We start from the raw sequence: 21576 nt of genomic DNA on the forward strand, positions 1-21576 counted from the left end.
TCCTTATCGCACAGAAGTTCAGCTCTGGAATCTCACTGGATGATCTGTCTAATAAATTAAATCCTACTTGTTTCTATATTGGGATTAGTATTATTATTATTATTATTTTACCAGAGTCCACCTCACAAATTGAGAAAATCACAATTAGGTTTTGTGCCAGTGAGTATCTGTTTTAAAAACTTATTTATTCATTGAATTGTGTACTTCCATTTAACCAGCAATTGTGAGGCCCCTACTGAATGCAGGACACTGCAGATTAAAATCAAGGGAGCGCAGTTTTTACCTTTGCCCACCCCACAAGGGACTTCTAATGTAGGCAACAGATGAGTAAACAGATGACAGGATATATAATAACTATAATGACAAGTGAATGAATAAGTCTCTGTGAATTCACAGAGTAAGGTGCTCCAATCGCCTTCCAGAGAGATCAGAGGAGGCTTTTTAGAAGTGGCATTTAAGTCGATATATTAAGGAACTGGAAATAGTTCAGCCTGGTTGGAGCTCAGGGTATGTAGGGCAAGTGTCATGAGATAAGCCTGGAAAAGAAGGCAGGTAGATAGGTTTCTGCAAATACATCTCCTACTTCTGTCTTCCTGTCTGCCTGTATATACAGTAATGACTCAGTACCAGGAATCTCAGGCTACACTCAGCACAAACATACATAATATTGCATTTCTCTGTGATCCTTCTACCTATCTGTCCTCAGTGCAAATACCAGCAACACATCTGAAAACTGTCAGGATGGGGGCTGGAAAGTCTTATGTCCCATCAGGGTCAAATCAAAGCAGTCCTAAGTCAGTGAGTCCGTTAGGGCCACCCTTCTTTCCTCCAGCCTCTCTTCTTCATAGGCTGCCAGGCCTGTAGCACTGTCATGCGGTAACACTCAGGATTTGGAAGTGCTTTACTACACGAAGCACATTCACATTGTCTCTTGTTTCACTTAGCACACGTGAAATTAGTTGTTAGCTCATCTGAAATAGGACAAAACTGAGGCCCAGAAATGCGATGATTTAATTTCACCAAACACACACACACACACACACACACACACACACACCACCACCACCAACAACAACAACAACAACCACCACCACCTAGAGAATCCAGTGGTTAAATTTGTTTCTTCTGCTTCTAGTACCTAAGTGGTCTTCCCATTAACTGGGAACTCTGTTCAAATGAACCCTGAACTGGAAACTTGGTGCATAAAGTGGCTTACTGGGTAGAACAGATTTTTATGGGAATATGCACTTGGGGGTTTCTGGAGCTTTGCTGAGTACCATTCTGCTCACTCTGGAGGCCACTGTGAGGCATCCCTATCTCTTGTGTGGAAACCAGTCCCCATCCACTGTGGAAACTTTCCATGTCATACCTCGGAGCTTCCAGGAAAGCTCTAATGACCATTTTGTTGCCTAGAGTGGGAGTAATGTTGGAAGGGTGCCACCATGCATGTGGGGTCAGCCTCACCATTCTCCCCCTGATCCAACCATGAGTTCCTGTGGATCAAAGCCAAGCCCATGAGAGAATAAAGGAGAGAATGAAAGAGCCGGAAGAGGGTGGAGGCAACATGGCACAGTGGACAGAGCCTGTGAAATCTCATCTAAATCCTGCCCCTGACTTGTTACATGATTTTTTGCCAGGCAAGCGGACTTCCCTTCTTGTGCGCCAGCATTTCCGCTCACAGTACTGAGGATTTGGACCCCAGGTCCCTCAGGTTCTAATAGAAAATATCCCATGAGGTCTTCATTCCCTGAAGAAGGCACATAGCTTGTTCCAACTCAGACCCTAATAGGGGGATCAGCCCTACCGCTTAACACTGCCTTTCATGACCTGCTCTGGTAGATGTTCTGAAAGTGTCATATTTCATGAATAGAGGGAACTTGACCTGGTGAGTTGAGCAAGTTATCATCAGGCAGGAATTTAAGTGCTTACTCACTTTTTATCCCTGATTTGTTTCATTGTGTTTAGACATTTCCTTACACTTCCTGCCTTATTTTGCTGCCTTAAATATGGGGAAAATAAATGAGGAAACTCTTGGGGTGAAGAAGAGGGAGGGGAAAGACCGAATAGGAGGAGGGCTGCGGGTGTAAAAATTGCCAGCCCCTGTGTCTCTTGTTCTAGAAGAATCAGGATAGTTTGGATTCACATCTAGAAAGTGGCAAGAGGGGCAAGGTAGAAACCAGGAGAGGCATAGCTGATGTTGATGGCAGAGCTTTTTGTAAAATGCTGCATGTTTCAATTTGCCCTTGTCCCACTCTCCAGCATGGGAAGGGTCCTGGGAGGTCTTAGGTTTCAAGTCCCCTGGTCTTACAGAGGAGGGCGTAGAGATCTGGCCGGGGACTGACTCTCCCATTCACATTGTTACCACGCATCCCTCTCATAGAATGCACACACTGGGAGGCAGTGGGTGCAAGGGCCAGGTGGTCCTAAGATGCCTCAGTACTAGTTTGGCCTGTTCTGGATTCACCTAGATAGTCATTACTTTGCTTGACAGTAAAGATTAGACCTAGTTGATAAGAAACCAAGACTCTTGCAGGAATGGCAGGAGATGAAGCCCTCCGATCATGGCCATGATATTTTCACAGCGGGGGCCACTGTCATTCCTGGAACATATGTGGTTGATGTGTTTAGAGGCCTTGAATTTATGAAAATAATAATGAGATGTTCCAACACAAAGCGGTTTCCCATGTTAGCTGGCTGTCGGTGGACAGCTTAAGAGAAATCTATATTCCATTCTTTTATTTTGTTGTACTCATTATTGATTACATTGAGGGGCTGGATCATGTTAAGATACGATTACAGTACCAGAATATATTAACTCTCCCTGTAAATTAAAGCTCCACATTATTAATTGAAATCCAGGAACAATATAAATTGATCGAGCCTCACTGCGTTGCCGCTACCTCTTCAAATCCCTCCCCCCTTTTTTTGGGGCGGGGGGTAGCATGGATGTCTTCTAAAGGGATTAGAGGACGTTGGCTTGCCTGATAGCTCAGAAATCTGCAAATACGATTTTCTAAAAAACTGATTTTATATAGTTTATGTATTTTTGGTAGCTCCAAGCCTGACTGCCAGAACATTCTGCTTTATAGTAATGCTCTGGTTTTACCACTGAAAGCTGTAGCATTGTGCTTTATCTCATTATCTCCAGATTGCAGCATCTGAGATGTAGAAAGACTGATAAACCTAATAACTATAGACTCTGCTTACCTGAGACTGAGTAGCTCAGAGGCCTCCACTACCGCCCATTTCTCCTTGGGGAATAGGTTTATTTTTTTCAATAAAAATTAAGTTTATGCTCTCATGACCGCCTCACACCCTTTCTCCAAGTGGGTAAGAAACAAACATGCACAGGCTCACACATCTATTCTTGTTCCCTGTTTTGCAATTTCTGGGAAGAAAAGGCCTTAGAATGGGAGAATAGATTTAGAAATTTAATCTGAGGATGTGTCATTGTTGTGGTATGAGATATCTAATTGCCCTTCTGCTTGTCAGGATATGTGTTTTTAAAGCTACTATCCATCAAGGCCTTTATTTTTAATTTTAATCTAGCTTCTTCCCACCTTCCTGACCCTGTTTTCTCTTTTTTTCCTTCTCCTCCTTTCCTACTTCTCTCTACTACCTCGTATGCACACAAGTAGACCCACATCCACTTACACAGCAGTATGGGTGGTACAAACCTATATGCACACATGCACGTATGCACACATGCATACAGTCATGGACACACAGGTACACATATACACACATATGCCGTGTACATGCTTACACGCTTACATATACACACGTGTGCACACCTGGTAACTACGTAATAGTCTTAGTATTGCCTAAGTTCTTACCATTTGTCAGGATCTCTGCTAAACGTTTTGCATACATTGTCTTATTTAATGTCTAAGCTTGGGAGGTGATACTCGCTATATCCCTGTTGAACAGATGAGGAAACTGAGGTTTGCGGAGGGTAAGTAAATTTCCCAAAGCCATATATCTCATAACTCAGTGCTGATTACAACTGTGGCTCTCTGGTTCCAATGCCCATGCTTCTGTCTGCTATACAGTGGTACCCTGAAATAGTTCCCAGAAAAGAGTTAGCCCCCTAAAAGAAAGGATTTCTTCACAATGAAATCAAATTTTTGTACATTGCAGTTCATGTCAAGTAACTTCTCTAGACAATGAGGAGACATTTTATGGTGGATATAATCCAGACTAGAAACCGGAATGTGTAAGTCCTTTATCACGTTCTCTATCTCTTCCTGGTGATTTGGGGCAGGTACCTAAATGGGGGAAACGGTGCAGTTTATAACCTCATAGAAACGTACTTAAGTTCTGTTGAGATGGATGCCGAAAGAAGTCGGTGAGAACACATGCAAAAATTATCTACATTTGAGGTCTGGCTACTCCTGTTCTTTACCTCTTACACCATCTTCTCCTCTTGACACATTCACCTAGTTGTTTGCCCAGGGAGGGAAGCCATCTCAGATCGCATCTGTGGCCTCTTGTTTATTCTAGCAAACACTTGGACTGGCTTCGCTATGACCTCACTGCAGGGGTATTCGGAGCCAAGGCACGGCTCTTAGTTGGCGTGTGCATTTCCCACTCACTGCAAGAACCAGTAGTTTAGGGCTACCCAGAAGTGTCTTCTCCAGAGCACTGCCACATATGTATTGTCCTTAGTAGAAATGAGAACAACCGAGACATAGTGGCAGAGCTAATATTTAGAAAATAGGGCTTATAATGACCATTCCAGTTCTTTTCCTTCACCAGTTGATCATTCCCACCTTGGAAGTTGATGGACATGTGAAGGCTCAGGATTGGTGTGCGTTCCAATACGGTACCAAATGTTAAGGTCTACTGCTGGGAAAGGTAGTGTTGGTGATCTCTGTCACTATATTTACACCAGCAGTGAGTACATTGGTCACGAGGCTTTCCTGAACTTTGTGTGTGTCTCAGATGCTGTAGTATTTGCACAAGGTACTTTTATGGTAAGAGAAAAAGGATGCTCTTTGCTGTTAATGTGACCAAGATACTTCAAAGTCAGTCTTATTTTGTTGGCATCAAGAGAACCCTCCTGCCCCCATTTGCCACTCTCCACAGCTTGTTAAATTGAACAAGACTTCTGTGTTACAGTGATTTGTCCAAAAATTTAAAAGTATAATTCAACATAGAGCATAATAAGGAATCATATAAAGCAGGAGCCAGCAAAGCCACAGCCTTTGAAAAATAAAACAAACAAAACAAGTCTTTGGGTATTAAGCATGGTGGCTGTGTCCTAAGCTCTCATTTATTTTTGGCAGTTGGAATCTTTGAAAAGCACAAATTGCTGGCCCGTTACACTTGCAGGCTTCAAGTTACTGGCAAGCTGACTGGTAAGACTGTCGGTTAGGAGTGGTGAGGCACATTAGATTGTGGCGAGAAAGTTGTCTGAACGAGCATCCCGTATTTCTAGAAGAGAGGCAGAGGTAGCTGTGCTGCCCAATTCATGAGGTGGTGTATTAAATGAGATATCAGGGAAAGGAGTTCGTTAAACCTTAGTTGGTGTCCGTGTATCTTTTGGCAAAGTGTCTTCTTTTGAACCTCAGGGAGCTTGTTGGATCTGGAGAAAGAAACTGGGTCATAAGATGTTTTCAGTAACAATTGCATATATTTCTCCATAGAGAAATAGTGTCCAAACTATGAACTCTTGTAGAGAGTTCCTATTTTATTATTAAGTTTAGTAATAAACCTAGTTTCTTGTAAAGCATCTAGTGTTTCCAAATATTTTTAAATGTGTTGGCCCCTCATCAAACCAATAGGTCTGTATGGGAACAGATCCTGTGTGAGTTAGCAGGCTATAAAAATAAACCTTCCCTTTAGGAACTTAACTTTAGTAGGGAAATCCTAACATAGGCACGGACAGAGAAGATAGAGGAGGAGCCATAGGAGGAGAATGTAAAATACACGTCTGTGTGTGTTGGGAGTAGGAGGGATGGTGGTGGCTGTTGAAGTCACTTTCCGCCAGAGATAGATTATTCTCCCCTGAAAAAAAGTCACGCCTGTGCCTGGCCTTTATTTCATGGTCAGCTATGGGCATTGGGTGATGCCGGTGAGAATGATGCTCTAGGAGCAGAGATATAAGCAATTTCAGGAAACCCTGTGCAGTTTAGCATTGTCTTGGGAGAAGGGTACGAGAAGGGAGGAACATTAAGAGGTCAGATTAGAAAGATGTGATTCCATCTTGGAGGTCCTTTCACCTCAGGTGGAGGAACTTGTGTAAGTGGTTTGAATATTAACTGGATTAACTGACAGAAAATTGTGCGGTGTTCCTGGGGCCTTCCTATCTCTCGGTTTCAATTTCCCCATCTGTCAAATGTCAAATAAGAGTTTTTAACCTTCTTCCTTTTTTTTTCTTTAAATTTTTTTTTTTTTTTTTTTTTTTTTTTTTTTTTTTTTTTTTTTTTTTTGAGGGAGAGAGAGTGCGTGTGCACATGTGCGCCTGAGTGGGTCAGGGGGCAGAGAGAGAGGGAGAGAGAATCCCAAGCAAGCTCCAGTCTGTCAGCACAGAGCCCCTTGTGGGGTTTGAACCCACAAACTGGTGACATCATGACCTGAGCCGAAGTCAAGAGTCAGATGCTTAACTGACAGAGCCACCCAGGTGCTCCAAGAGTTTTTAGCTTTCTAACCTCCGAGTTATGACTCTGATCTCTGATGTTTCATAAATCCTTGAATAATTTCATCTTAGTCTCCCGTTAAGATTACTTATTCAGTACATATAACTGTAGTGGTTTCTGTAGTAAACAGACAGTATTGTAGTAAATACCCGGTGGGAACTAGGACTGAGAAAATAGTCATGTGTTGCTGATTTAACTATGATCTGGAAAACTATGAGAAGTAAGCATGGGCCATCATCAGCTCATGAAACTCATGGGCAAAGGCCGGAAAGTGGGGGTGAGCTTGACCTATGTTATCAGTTTTCTATTATCCCTGTGACAGTGCCACTAACTTGGTGACTTAAAGCGATACGTTTCTTTATTGTCTTCAAATTCTGTAGTTTAGAAGTCTAGTACCTGTCTCTTCACCTAAGGTAAAGGTGTTAGCAGAACTGCTTTTGTTTCTGGAGGTGCTAGGGGGCAATTCTGGGGGCTTTTCCAGCTTCCAGCGGCCTCCCGGATCCCCTGGCTTGTGGCCTATTCTGAAGGAAATTCCCAGTCCTTTCAAAGCCGGCAACCTTGTATCTCTCTGACCTTTCTTCTAAGGGTATGTCTCCCTCTGACCACAGCTGGGAAAGGTTCTCTGCTTTTTAGAAGTCATGTGATCCGATTCGGCCCGTCTAGATAATGCAGGAGAACCCTTCCATTTCAAGATTTAATCACATCTGCAAAGTTCCCTTTGCCAAGTAAAACAACACGTGCACAGCTTCTGGGAATTCGAGCGCAGATATCTAAGACTGAAGTGTTATCTCACCTACCACTGTCTGTTTCTGGGAATGCCAATGATCACACATGGTTAATGCATAGACAGTGAGGCTGTCCATGAGAAAAGGGATCAGTAGCCAGATTGTGGACTGTGTTTTGCGCTTCATGTAGAGTTCTGAGGTTATTCTGATGCCAATCGGGAACTATTCAGTTCTTTTTTAGCACAGGGGTATTTAGTCTGTAATTAACTGTCCAAGTGGGTAGCTCTGTGGTACCCAACAACCCTTTGCATTTATTTCTACGAGAAAAATTGAATCTATTTTTTGACTCCATACACTGGAACACAATTCAGTGCCATCGTTATATTCTCACCATTCTCATCATTAATATTCTCACCTCTTTTTACCACGTTCTTTTTCTACATCGCCTCCCTAACTTGATTGTCTTGGAGCCTGAGGGAATGCCATTCATGGTCTGTGAGTTGTTGGGTAAAAAGTTCAGGAAGGTTTTCATTGGGCAAAGGTGTTTCGGGTTCTGGAAACTGGAACTTGGTCACGGCAAGAGGTATTTAGGAGGACAAAGAGATGCCTGTTCCTTGCAAGGGCAGCCCATTGAGTTTGTGCTTTCTGGAGCTGACAGGGCCTGCGTGAGGAGGGGGATAGCCTCTTCACATATTTAACTCAGGCATAACACCCAGTTTCCTCTCAGGTCCCCAAGGAGCAGATCTAGGATGTCTAATGACAGAATTGGCACTGAATCTCTGCACGTTCAACATAAGAGTGGGTAGTTAACTTGTGTGCTTGTTCAAGAACGATTCAGAGGAGGAGCTGGCGAATAGACGAAGCCTAGTAAATTGGAAGATTCTCCTGATGGAACAGGGAAATTGAGATTTATTGTTTAGTCAGTTTTAATTACAGTGTTGTGTTGCAGAGGAAAGCAGCTGAACAGGACGTTGGCTTGTAACACCACCAACGTGGAATCAACCTCAAAGGAGATGGTTGTCAGAGCAGTGTTCAGTGCCTGAGCTTTTACCAGATGAGTCACTTGTGTGAAGATATCTTGACACAGATAGAATCGAGGTGCTCACGTTATATCTGATCACAGAAATGTTAATGCAGAATAGCAAACTGGCTTTGATCTTCATGGGATTGCAGGCTGGGGAAGAAAGAGGGGGTGCATTTTTAAAGGTCATCTCTACTACTTAGGAGAAAACACATTTCGTGCCCATGTGAGACTGCCTTTCAAGATGGGAAATGAGTCCATTTGAGGGAAAACTGCAAATTGTTTTCTCGGTGTGAATTTTGTGTTAACGTGTGTGTGTGTGTGTGTGTGTGTGTGTGTGTGTGTGTACCCATGCACGTGTGTTTTTGGAAGAGTTTAGCATCCTAAATAGTTATTACTTCTGTGTTGTAGTTGATGACATCTAACACCCACTGTGGTGCATGGAGAGGAAGAACCTTCTATCTCCCACTTTAGGTGTTAACGATGTGGCATAATTTTACAAAAAAAGGCACACAATTTCAAATGTGACTTCTTTCCTAACTTGTAAGTAGAGTTGACAGCAATGAATTTATCTCCTCTGTGTAAACTCAGAAAGAGTATCTTTTGAATGAGTGGTAGTTGAATTCATACCAATGGATGTTAGAGAGCAGAGATGAATCGGTGTTTATTTGGGTGACAAGGAGTGTCTACAGGGACGAGGCTGCTTGTCTGAGGTTGGATAGCAGGTCAGGGGCACTGGCAGGACCAGAACCAGCATCGTCTGACTCCCAGCTACATCTTGGTCCACTACAGCTGCCTCTCACGTTTGACAGTCTGTGACTCACAGTCCAAATCTATGGTGATGTATATAATATTTCACTTTGATTCTAAATCAGCAAGCCATTTTTAGAAGTACTTACACTGCGGCTTTACATTTTACACTATTCTTATGGATTCTTCAGGTTGTCTTCTGGAACTCTAATAAGAGTGACCAGAGGCACCATTTATTCATTACAGCATTCCCCCCTTATCCATGGCTATGCTTTCTATGATTTCAGTTACCTGTGGTCAGCCCTGGCCCAGAAGTAGAGGATCCTCCTTCTGGCCTTTGTCAGGTTAGTAGTGACCCAATATTACATCACAATGCCTCCGTCACTCACCTCACTTCATGTCATCATGTAGGCATTTTATCACCTCCCTTCATCACAAGAAGAAAGATGAGTATAGTCCAATAAGGTACTTTGGGAGAGAAAGCCAGACACCACATTTATGTAACTTGTGTTACAGTATATTGTTATAATTGTTCTATTTTATTGTTATTGTTGCTAATCTCTTACTGTGCCTAATTTATAAATTAAACTGTCACAGATATGTATATACAGAAAAAACATATGTATGTATATGTATATGTATATGTATATATGTATATGTATATATATGTATATGTGTATATATATGTATCTGTATATATATATGTATGTATATATGTGTATATATACTGTTCAGTATTATGTATGTATATGTGTATATATATGTGTATATATACAGTATATGTATATATGTGTATATGTACTGTTCAGTATATGTGTATATATACTGTTCAGTATTGGTTTCAGGCATCCACTGGGGGTCTTGGAATGTATCCCTCATGGGGAAGGGGGCGGGGATTATTGTATCATGACAAATATTTTGTGAACACCTATTGAATGGCAGGCTCTCTTCTAGAAGGTGAAGCTGCAGCTTTGAATAAAAGAAAATGTATTTCCCCAAACCGTTCATATTCCTTTGGGGAGAAAAAAAACAAGTAAACATTAAGTCCGATGGAGTTAAGTGCTGTAGAGGAAAAGCAAGATAAACACAGGAAGTACTTTGGTAAGAGTGCAGTAATAGTTGCTAGTTTGCATAAGGTAGGTAGAGAAGAGAATGCCTGATGAGGGGGTGATATTGGAGCCGAAATCTCAAGTAGGGAAGGGAGTGAGCCATGCAGATGTTTGGGACAGAGGGGAGAATGTCCCTGAAGGAGGAGAGCACGAGTGGGGGAGCCCTGGGAGAGGTGCATGGCCAGCAACTAGCCTGTTTCTGAAAGAGTAAAGTGGCCAAAGATAGCTGGAACTGAGTGATCTTAAGGGGAGCGAGAAAAGAAGGGGTCGGGAATCTGTTGGGCCAATGATCATCATACAGTACAAGCTTGTGGTCTGTCGTAAGCACTTTGACTCTTAGTCCGAGTGAGATGGGAGCATTTGGAGTCACGTGATCAGCCTTGTGCGAGTAGAAAATTGGCTGCAGTGATAATCCACACGAGACATGATGGCTGGTTGTAGGTACGGGGCAGGTGCTAAGCAGTAGTGGGATTCTGGATACATTTGGATGGTAGTGCTCAAAAAGCTCTGTGGACAGGGTAGATGTAGAATACGAGAGCAGAAGAAGAGGCAAGAATGACTGCTGGGTTTCTAGCCTAAGCTACTAGAAGAATGGACGTGGCAATTAGTGAGATGCCAGGAGGACAGCAAGAGAATCAGTTTTGTGTTTGATTTTTCTGAAGAGCAGGGGTGATCCGGAATTTGGTTTCAGGTGTGGTACATTTGAGCTCTTAGACATGCAAGTAATGGTTGAGTAGACAGTTGTATATTGGTCTCTGGGGCCCCAGGGCAAAATCTTGATTTAATATAGATTTAAGAGTCAATGGATATGAATTGAAAACCTTGATACTGAGTAGCATCACCTGAGGCGATGGATTAAGGCCGGGCCAGTATTTTGATGTCTCAGAGAGAGACAGAGGAACCATTAAAGGATGTCATGAACAGGGACATTAGGTAGGGGGAGAATCAAGGGACGGTGCTGTCCAGACACGGAGTGAAAAACACTGCTTCGAGACTGAGTAAGTGAGCAGGTTCTCTGTGGGATCAGATGCGAGGAGGACTGAGAAGTGGATCACTGGATTTAGTCAGGTCTTTTGTGGGGTTTGCCTTGACACAAACAGGTCTCACTGCTGTGTTGAGCTTCTGGCTCATACCTGATGTACTTTTCCTTTGTGCGGGTGGAACCCACGCTAAATAATGGTTAGATGCAAGGGCTCTGGAGTTACAATCCTGGCTCCATATCTTTACTTTTTAAGCTTACACAACTTATTTGACCTTCCTCTATGCTTATTTTTTGAGAGAGGAAATGATCTCCACTTCATAGCGCTATTGGGAAGGTTGGATGAGATAAATGCTTAGCACAGTATCTGTGACATAGCAAATGGCCAATAAATGGTAGGTCTTATGATTAAGAATAGAACAATCAGTAAAATTTAATGAAAATGAACCTGCCTTATGTTTTCTTCTTATCCTAAAAATCACATATCTCTCTAGAGTTGCACCTGAATGGTTGGCCTATTTTATGTTCTTTCTTTCTTTGCTTTTCTTGGGGGCATTTTCACAATCATTACATGAGTTGACCACATTGTAATCTACTAGTTCTGTCTTCTAGATCGAGTTCCCTGAGAAGCCATATCCTGCCCATACCTCAAAACTTAATGCAGGGCTTGGCAGATCTGGCACTTTAGGCTTGATTAAAATGGCTTCTGAATGTCCTGGTGACTGATCAGGGTGTCACATGCAGGGTCATTCCAATATGCAATGTGGTAATGCTGGGGTAGAGTCCTAATTGCTGGAGTCTTACAAACGCATTTTAATTTCTTAGAATTCTTCAGTGTCTTTTTAATCTACCATCCCCTCCCTTTACAGGTTATTGCACAAGTAAACCCTTGTACTTTTCTCACTCCTGTAAGGGGCCCCGAGCTATTATTCAGTTCAGTTGAACTGTGGCGTTGGTCTTGTTCTGTGGTGGGTACCTCTATGGCAACTACACATTCTTTCTCTTTCTAGTACCTAAGAATAAAATAAGGCCTTCATTTTGGATTTCTCCCTTTCATAGTTCCAGAAGCTCAAATAATGGGGTCTTTATTTTAAAAGTGTCTTCATGAGTTGGAAAAGAATGGGAGGAGGAGGTTGATGTTTGTTTCCTTTCTCTTCTTTGAAATACACGAGTAAAGATAACTCTTCACAGATCCGAACTATAGCAAAAACTGTGTTTGTTGGATTCTGGAAACATGTTTTTAAATCTAAAGCAACCCTGGGCCAGGAGGAGTGAAGTGGCAACAACTTCAGCAGCCGGTGGTGTATTTTTAAGAGCTGTGTCCCTCGACGGAAGGAGATACTGGGAGCGAACATCTGGTCTAATTCCTGTGCCTTCCTTTACCAGTTCGCAAAATGGCAACAGGTGTTTCTTGGCTTTTTCACATAGCATGCAGTCTAGGTGGTAAAGTGGTATGTTCAACTCCTCAGTTTGCTTTTTGAGGAGTAGTGGGTTGCTACTGAAAAGGCTCTAACATAGTTCCCACTGACCTGTCCTTCCTCAGAACACCGGTGGCCTGTGCCCCGTTCAAAGGACCTTGGCTAACATGTTTACCTGAATAAGGATAAGAGTCAAGAAGAATCAGAGGGAAGCCAGAGACTCGTAGAAGGCTTATTCTATTGTTGCTGATGCCACAATTTAGTAAAGTGTGGAGAATGGGTTCGTGATGGTTTGGTGTTCTCTTTTCTGCATGTATGTATGCAATAAGCAAAACAACAGAGGACATGAGAACTGAGAGAGCCCGATGTCAGTACTTCATGTTAGGGATTCTCAAACAGGTGCAGAAAAGTGAACTGATTTGTGCAAGATCCCACAAACCAATAAGGAGTGGATATCATCAATACCTTTTTAAAAAATTCTTATTTATGGGGCGCCTGGGTGGCGCAGTCGGTTAAGCGTCCGACTTCAGCCAGGTCACGATCTCGCGGTCCGTGAGTTCGAGCCCCGCGTCAGGCTCTGGGCTGATGGCTCAGAGCCTGGAGCCTGTTTCCGATTCTGTGTCTCCCTCTCTCTCTGCCCCTCCCCCGTTCATGCTCTATCTCTCTCTGTCCCAAAAATAAATAAACGTTGAAAAAAAAAATTAAAAAAAAATTCTTATTTAAATTCCAATTAGTTAACATACAGTGTTACTGTTAATTTCATGTCTACAATTTAGTGATTCCACATGTTCATACAACACTTGGTGCTCATCACAGCAAGTGCGCCCTTTCAATCCCCGTCAATATTCTTGAGCAGAAAGCTAGTCAGGTATGTGCGTACAGGTGCGTGTTTACTCCCACCAGACACTCAGACAAAATATCACCTCCGCTCCCGGCCAGTAAGTTTCTTGTCTGCCTCTTAGTTCTTTGGTTCTTCTGTAGAAACACAAGACTTTCTGTTAAACTGACTTCTTTATTTGGGGTAAACTGTTATATACTAAAAGCATCAAGATGGAAACCCGTATCTCCATATCTCATCTTGACATCCGATGGTGGTACACTTTACCGAGCTCGTAGTTTCTCCTATTGCACACATCTCCAGTGGACTCTGTAATTTCTAGCTCGTAATTTAAAGCTACCTGTAATACCTCATCATCACTGTCTACCTGGCACTGTCGTCCTTGGAAATTGCCTCCCACCCCATCTGACTTGATGTACACATTTCTTCGGGCGCTTGTCACATCCTGTGCTCTATTACAGTTAAGATCAGCTGTGTGCATTCCCCTTCTCTGGTAAGACAGGAACCCTGTTACTTGTGGGGAGTAGGTTCGTGTGTGCTTCCGTCTCTGGGTCTTCCATTGCATCCGACACAATAGGACTTGGTATGGGTTAGGCAATCGGGGAACGTCTGCTGAACAGATGAAGGCAATTAGGGGGAAAAAAATTAAACCCTCAACAGTCTTTAAAACAATCCAGTGAATAGATTTACCAGAACTGCGAGGCCCTAGTTATTTTGACATTTTTACCTCCCACTTGCTGTTCTAAATAAAAGCAAAATAAAACCATAGGTTCTTCAAATGTCAAAAATGAATTCAGTGATATAAAGTACAATGGGTCACACTGACTACTTTTGATTAACTTTCTGCTACTGAGAAGACATGTGTACATGACTCTGCTTTTCTCAGAGGAGCAGTGCCTTTGTTCTGTTCTGAATTCGTGGGGAAAGAGAGGAGTTGTTGATAAAACAAAGATCTTGACTTTGTCTCAAATGGGAGACAAAGAAGGTATTATGGAGATTAGGAAACAAAATATCTGGATTCTTGTACATGCGCTGCCTCTGTCTAGCTGTGTGTCCTTCCACCTGTCCCTTTCTGGGCCTTAGTCTCCCCCGATATCACACGAGGGAGCTGAAGTAGTTAATTGCCAGCGCTTCCATCCCGCCTGGAATTCTAGGCTGGGGTTGAAGAGTAATTCCTTCCAATGACATATGGCCCAACCTTCAGCTCTTAATTGGCCCGCCATCATGATCACAAGTACCTGATTATTCACACACTTTTGAATATATGAATTGCATAAAGCTGTTCAGTGATGGTGAAAATTGAGTCCTAAATATTCTATCAGATGTATATGTAATGTAACCTATTCAGGATCTCATTAGGGTGTAAAATGATATGTGAAATATGCACCAAGCGAGAAGGACTTAGAACATTATGATAACGGAGTAATACAATTTGATTTTTATGAGTTAAGGATGATGGTATAATAAGAGCTTCAGTTCTATGAAGCCTGGAGCTGCAGTGTGTAGAGTGGTGTCTAGTAGGGAAAAGCCATGAGAATGTGTTGTTTTCATTCTTGTATGCCTGTGTTCACAGAATCAACTATTTCACTCAGACCTGGGAAACAAAGCCGCTTATTAGCCTCTTTGTTCGAGTCATTCTGACTCGTCACCCACACCGTTCATATTTATGTTCATGCATATTTCATTATTCTTTTGCCATGCTGGTGCCACAAAGAGAAATATTTGTGCTTTGAAAAGGTACCCAGAATCCCCCAATTTCTCATCAGAAAAAAATAAAACCACTTACCTCACATAAACTCACTTCAGAAAATGTGAATGCAACACTGTTGCCCAAACCACTTTCTCCTTTGAATGCCAGCTGTCCACACCGCAGCTCTGCTGACCTTCTCTTCCAGCGCCTGAGACCTATACCACCTCCCAGGCTGCTGGGGCTGGTGTGGGTGTTCATCTGGCTGAACAGAACGGGCTCGTGTTCTCACTCTGCTATCTGGGACCTGGATTCTCCATCTACCACTCAGCAGCTCTGTGAATGCTGGAGAGATGTTTCATTTCTCTAAGATCCTAATTTTCTCATCAGTAAGAGAGGAACGGTTATGGGGCACCTGGGTGGCTCAGTCGGTTAAGCGACCAACTCTTGGTTTCGGCTCAGGTCATGATCTCACAGTTCGTGATTTCAAGCCCTGCATCAGGCTCCACAGCTGGCAGTGCGGAGCCTGCTTGAGATTCTCTCTCTGCCTCTGCCCCACTTGGCGCTATCTCTGTCTCTCTCAAAATAAATAAATAAACTTAAAAAAAGGGGAAAGAATAGTTACATTTATGTTATGACATGGCTAGACTTATGAGAGAGAATGCATAGATGGCATTCAACCCCGGGACTGGCCCTTACTAGGTATGGGTTTACTTCCCTTCTTGTGGATAGCTGGGGGTCTCTTCTTTACCTGATTTTTCTCTGTGCTATGCCAGCCCCAGAGGGTCTTCCACTGCATTGTTAAGGAGAGGAAAACGGCCTGCAGTCATCTTTCCAGATCCTTTCCAGTTCAGTGATGCCTCAAATCACTACCAGCAATCTCTGCTGCACTGTGATGTCCATTTCCTTGTGTGTTTCTTAGGCTTTCATAATCTCCTATGAATGGAGCGTGGGATCTGGAGGACCTGGCTTCCAGGCCTAACTCTCAGAATATCCTACGAGTTGACCCATGCCAAATGATTTCCTTCTGCTTATGTATGTTTGTATGTATGTATGTATGTATGTTAAGTTTAGTTATTTATTTTGAGAGATAAAGAATGAGCAAGCAGAGGAGGGACAGAGAGAGAGGGAGAGGGGAAAATCCCAAGCAGGCTCCATGCTGTCAGCACAGAGCCCAATGTAGGGCTTGAACCCATGAACCATGAGATCATAACCTGAGCCAAAACCAGGAGTCAGGCCCTTAATGGACTGAGCCACCCAGGCCCCCCAAAACCTTCCTCTATATTTAAATGATAGTCCTATCCCTTAAGTCTCTCCAGAATTGCATCTATTGGGGTCATTCATTTCTGCCTCGGTTTATTGGATACTCAGTATTGAGGGCATCCATTTCTGTTTTCTTCCTTTTATGTGATTCAATGTTTGTACATTCCCATTGTTACTCCTGAAGTAGTAACCAGGTAACATTTCTGAGCCTGGCTGATCTAGAGGCCCTTCAAGTCTGAGCTTCCTTCTTGATAATGGCAATTCAGTACTTGAACTTAATATCTTAACATTTGCAAAGTTCCTTCATTTATTCATTAGCATTGAACTCTCACAAAAGCTCCTGGAGATGGGGATTCTTAGGTACATTTTAGAGATGAGGAAACAGGCTGAGAGATGAAATGATTTGCTCCAGAGTCCTATAGCAGGTGCAGCATACCCTGGATTTCAAACAGCATCCTTCTTCTGGTCTAACGCCCTGGCCTTTCTTCTGAATGTAAATGGGACTCCCAGCCTGAGTTAGAAAGTCTGTGTGCTCATTAGTACCTAAGCGAATCTGTCTTTCCATGCAGAAGAATGAGGTGAGACTTGGGAGCATTTTCTTCAGCCTACAAGATCTGCATTTGTGTCCCTTTCTAATATATTCCTAACCTTAAATTCCTTCTTAAGCTCCAAGAACATTTTACTCAGTGTAGAAATTCACTGTTGCCATTGGCTTCTTCAGAGCTTAGCCGTGCACATTTCTTCATCGTGATTGGCAGGAGAGGTCCACTCAGTCCCTGAATGTACATTTTCTTGGACATGGTCTCAGGAATCAATCGCTATAAAAGAAAGTGCACTTGTTGTAAAAAGCACCCGTGATTTTTTTCCCTTGCTTAGAATGCAATGCCATCTACCTTTACTAATCCACTGAGCTTCTCCGTACATGTCCCTGTCACTCAAAAATGTAAGAGAACAGCATGGTGTAGATAGAGCACTGGGCAAGTCAGAAGAGCAGATTCCAAAGCCACCTCTTCCACTAGTTAAATATTTCACTTTGGAATATCACTTCACTTCTCTGAACATCTAGTTCATCATTTTTGAGAGACAGGGAGAGACAGAGCATGAGCAGGGGAGGGGCAGAGAGAGAGGGAGACACAGAATCCAAAGCAGGCTCCAGGCTCTGAGCTGTCGTCACAGAGCCCGACGCGGGGCTCAAACTCACAAACCGTGAGATCATGACCTGAGCCGAAGTCGGACGCTTAACCGACTAAGCCCCCCAGGCGCCCCTAGTTCATCTCTTATGAAGGACCAAACTAGATCATTTCTAAGGTTCTTTTCAACTCCAGTGGTTGGTAAATTCTCCAGCATATTGGTCTCCTTCCTAGTTTATTGGAATACTATCATTTATTCTTTTCATTTTGCAGGGAAATGCTTATTGCATGTAAAGTTAGGAGGCTTTACTTATTCCACACCTATTTATGGAGTACCGACCATGCGCAATATAATGGAAGTGTAAGAGATGTTTGGAGGAGGGAGACATCCAGAAGAGGAAACTGTGTATGAGTAATGATATGGCAGTTTGAAAGTACAAGTTTTTTTTTTTTTTTCCAACGTTTATTTATTTTTGGGACAGAGAGAGACAGAGCATGAACGGGGGAGGGGCAGAGAGAGAGGGAGACACAGAATCGGAAACAGGCTCCAGGCTCTGAGCCATCAGCCCAGAGCCCGACGCGGGGCTCGAAGTCGGACGCTTAACCGACTGCGCCACCCAGGCGCCCCGAAAGTACAAGTTTTGATGAGAATGGGGCATGGCTGAGAATTTATAAGGCATGGAGGTGAGCAGGTGGATATGAGGCTGTATAGAAGAGCGGATCGACCTGAGTTTGGAGGGTCTCCACAATGTGTACTGCACACGCATGCACACACATATATCCGTGCCGCTTTTCAGGGTGTCCTGACTCTTGCTCTTTTTACTTTAGCAAGCAGCTAACCCTGCTAAGATTACGTAGATTTATACATTTGAGGAGGAATCCCTTAAAAAAGACGGGGAACGTCAGGTGTACCAGAACCTTTGCTCCCATTAAGGGTATCATTTTGGGTTGTAAGAGTTAATCTCCCCTACTGGCTGTGACTTGCTGCAAGACAAGGTTTTTTATATATTCTTTCTTGAATTTCTAACACAGAGCTCATTTCCACCATGGTTGATGCGCAGGAGTAAATGCTTGTTGCATTGAATTGCTGCCTAAATTCCTAGGAAGGAAGATGGTAGTTTTTCTCATACAGAATAACTAGGAGATTTTTTTTTTTTAAAAGATACAAAAAAAAAAAAAAAAAAAAAACAAAAAAAAAAAAAACGCAATGGAAAAATTGACAGCCTGGATCTGTAATCTAAGTGACCTGACAATTAAAAGAACTTATTACCGTGTTAGCCTGCCAGATGGATCTCCTTGAAATGCAACGTGTGGTGCTTCTGAACACAATTCAAGTGCAGTCTTCCTTTTCTGCCCGCTCCATGTTTGTTGCGTTTGGGAAAGAAGCAGTTTTATTTGAACTAAACCCACTCATCTCAAGTGTGTTTAATGACAGCAGGATGTGACAGATAAAATAAAATCCTACAGCCTCATTTGATGTTTGTTTTAATTCCAGACCTTAGTGAAAGGAGACAGGATAAAACAACGTGGTTCAAATGGAGGAGTTTAAAATAAATTATCTATTGTCACAAACTTATCTATTTCTCTCCAAGGAAATTTAAGAGGGCAGATAATGTGAACAATAATGGTAGTTGTAGTTGAGATTTATACAGTGCTTCCCACCTTATAGAGTGGGTTTATGTCCATCTTATTCTACCCTCCCGGCAAGTCTGAGTTTGCATGGCCAGGAACTATTGTCTCAGCATTACACACAATGTTGAGTGAGTTGCCCCAAATTGTACTTCTAAAGTGGCAGAAAGGGGTCTCATTCTTGGTCCTATTGATTTCAAACCCAGTGATCCCTCCACTGATCAGTGCTGGCCCACCACTCACACACGTGTGCAGTACGGTGGAGGCATCCAGCTCCTTAACTTTACCGAAACACATACATGTATGGAGTATGTGAATGAATACTCATCACAACATATTCCACCAATCAGGAGTATGTAGACTAGAACTTAAAGTGTTCTCTCAGTACGCGCTCTTGTTTATTTCTGCTGCACACCCTTCACTGACTCCGTACTTTTTTCGTAATCAGTGTTTCAGTTTGTTATGCATCTTTCCAGTCTTTTAACAAGTATGTAAGTACACACAGCTATGGGTATGACTATATAGGTCACATTTATTTTAAACATAAGTGTTATGATATTAGCTTCAATTTACTTTTGATTCTAGATCTTTTCATGCCAGTAAATGGGGATTGCACATACTGTTTTTAACACCTAGCCCGTACTCCATAGTATGGGCGTACCATCATGTGCTTCTTCTACTGAAGGGCATTGAGGGTAGGCATCCCTTTATTGTAAATATTAAGGTGGGTTTCCTCGCATGTGTATCTTTGCATTTGTGTGAAGCTACAATTAGGCATCCGAAACTGGAACTGCTTGTTTTTTTTGTTTTGTTTTTTTTTTTTGAGGTTTATCAAAAGTAAGTCTCAGCTCCCCCCGCCATGTTTTAGAATCCTCATATTAGCTCATGTTAGCAACCTGTCCTTCCACTTAGTTGCTTGGGGATGTGTTGTTCAGACCAATGCAGACACTTCTTTCAACAGATACTTGTGGCCAGGAGAGTAAATGTTGGGAAGGTTATTTTCCATGGCTCTGTGGTTTGGATACAGGCCCTCACCATGGAGGAAGAATAAGGTATTCTTGTGACAGTTTTATTTACTTAAAACAGCCACACACTTCACTGAGCTAGAATAAGGTATTTAATTCAGTAATAAAAAAATATCTACTGTAATTAAAAATGCGAATAGTGTAATGCACTAAAAAATACCTTTAGCTTATTCTTTGTTCAGAAACAAGGGTGTTGCATAATCAGGCTTGAAAGATATATGATTAAACCTTCTGTACTGACTATATGATCTCAAGGTCCAGAGAGTTAATTCTACCTCCCAAGCCTCCTGCCTCTTACAACCTTTCCTTGCTATTTTGTACGGGAGGTAATCAAAAGGGGCTAAAATTTGAAAATGTGGCATGGAAGAGACGAGAGCTAATCTGAATGGTTCATGTGGTTTTTACAAGATTGAAAGCAGACATGAAAAATAAAGTCTCACTCTCTTTATTCCATTTTCCTTTTCATTGTGTTAAAAGACCTTATTTTTTTCTTTTTGTTTCTTTTTATTTTTAATATTCTTTTAAGTTTATTTATTTTTGAGAAAGAAAGCATGTAAAAGCTGATGGGGGCAAGGGCAGGGAGAGAGAGAAAGAGAGTGAGAGAGGGATGGAATCCCAAACAGCCTCCACACTCTCAGCACGGAGCCCACTGTGGGACTCAAACTCATCAACCTGGTAAGAGCATGACCTGAGCTGAAACTAAGAGACGCTCAACCAACTGAGCCACCCAGGCACCCCAGGCTTGGTTATGTTTTTTAAACCATGATATGGCAGTATGGTTAGAATCATGTTTGTCTAAGTTCTTTTAAAATAAAGAAATAGCTCCTCGGGTCTGTTTCAGTGAGGTTCTTTCAGGTTGCAGGAAGCCAAGAAGTGCTCAGAGTTAGTTACCTCAGTTGACTTTAGATTATGAAAATTTATGGTAAGGATACAAAGAGAAGGAAGGAAGTCCAACCACCATGTCCACAGCCAGACAACGCAGCCACATGGAAAGTGAGAATATCGCTGAGGACGTAACAATAGCTGATTTTGTCATCCCTCAAAAGTAAACCCCCGGTGTTTCCTTATCCACTGGGTCTCCATTCCTAGGGCTTAGATTCTCTCAGGTTTTCTTTCTCTTTCCAGTTGCTGCTCCTGGGTAGCGTCCTTCTGGACAGGGCACTATGATTTTCGCTCCCTAATGTCCTCTCCTTCCTTGGAGCTTCTTCATGCTACTCTGTGTGTCTCTGGTTTCCCGTCCATTCCATTTCTTTTTTTTTTTTTTTTAATTTTTTTTTCAACGTTTATTTATTTTGGGGACAGAGAGAGATAGAGCATGAACGGGGGAGGGGCAGAGAGAGAGGGAGACACAGAATCGGAAA

At 42.5% G+C, this 21576-nt stretch overlaps 1 protein-coding gene and 1 long non-coding RNA gene across 6 annotated transcripts in view; one reads left to right on the forward strand and one right to left on the reverse strand.

Annotated features, from left to right (window-relative positions):
* The window catches only part of LPP (LIM domain containing preferred translocation partner in lipoma), a 692086-nt gene that overhangs the window by 363363 nt on the left and 307147 nt on the right, over positions 1-21576 (forward strand). The window contains exon 1 of one of the 5 annotated variants that reach the window (XM_040481159.1): positions 9521-9602. The exons of the other annotated variants lie outside the window; for them this stretch is intronic. The gene's annotated coding sequence lies outside the window, so the exon portion shown is untranslated. Of the gene's footprint in view, positions 1-9520; positions 9603-21576 lie in introns of those variants that run through there. 5 annotated transcript variants of the gene reach the window in all.
* Positions 8258-9542, reverse strand: LOC121034244 (uncharacterized). The gene is made up of 2 exons (XR_005792330.1): positions 9429-9542; positions 8258-8540 (listed from the first exon to the last, which is right to left on the reverse strand). It is a non-coding gene; the product is annotated as an uncharacterized LOC121034244 (long non-coding RNA).

Source organism: Herpailurus yagouaroundi, unplaced genomic scaffold (assembly GCF_014898765.1).
Source record: "Herpailurus yagouaroundi ecotype Mexico unplaced genomic scaffold, PumYag 159, whole genome shotgun sequence".
Taxonomy (NCBI): domain Eukaryota; kingdom Metazoa; phylum Chordata; class Mammalia; order Carnivora; family Felidae; genus Herpailurus; species Herpailurus yagouaroundi.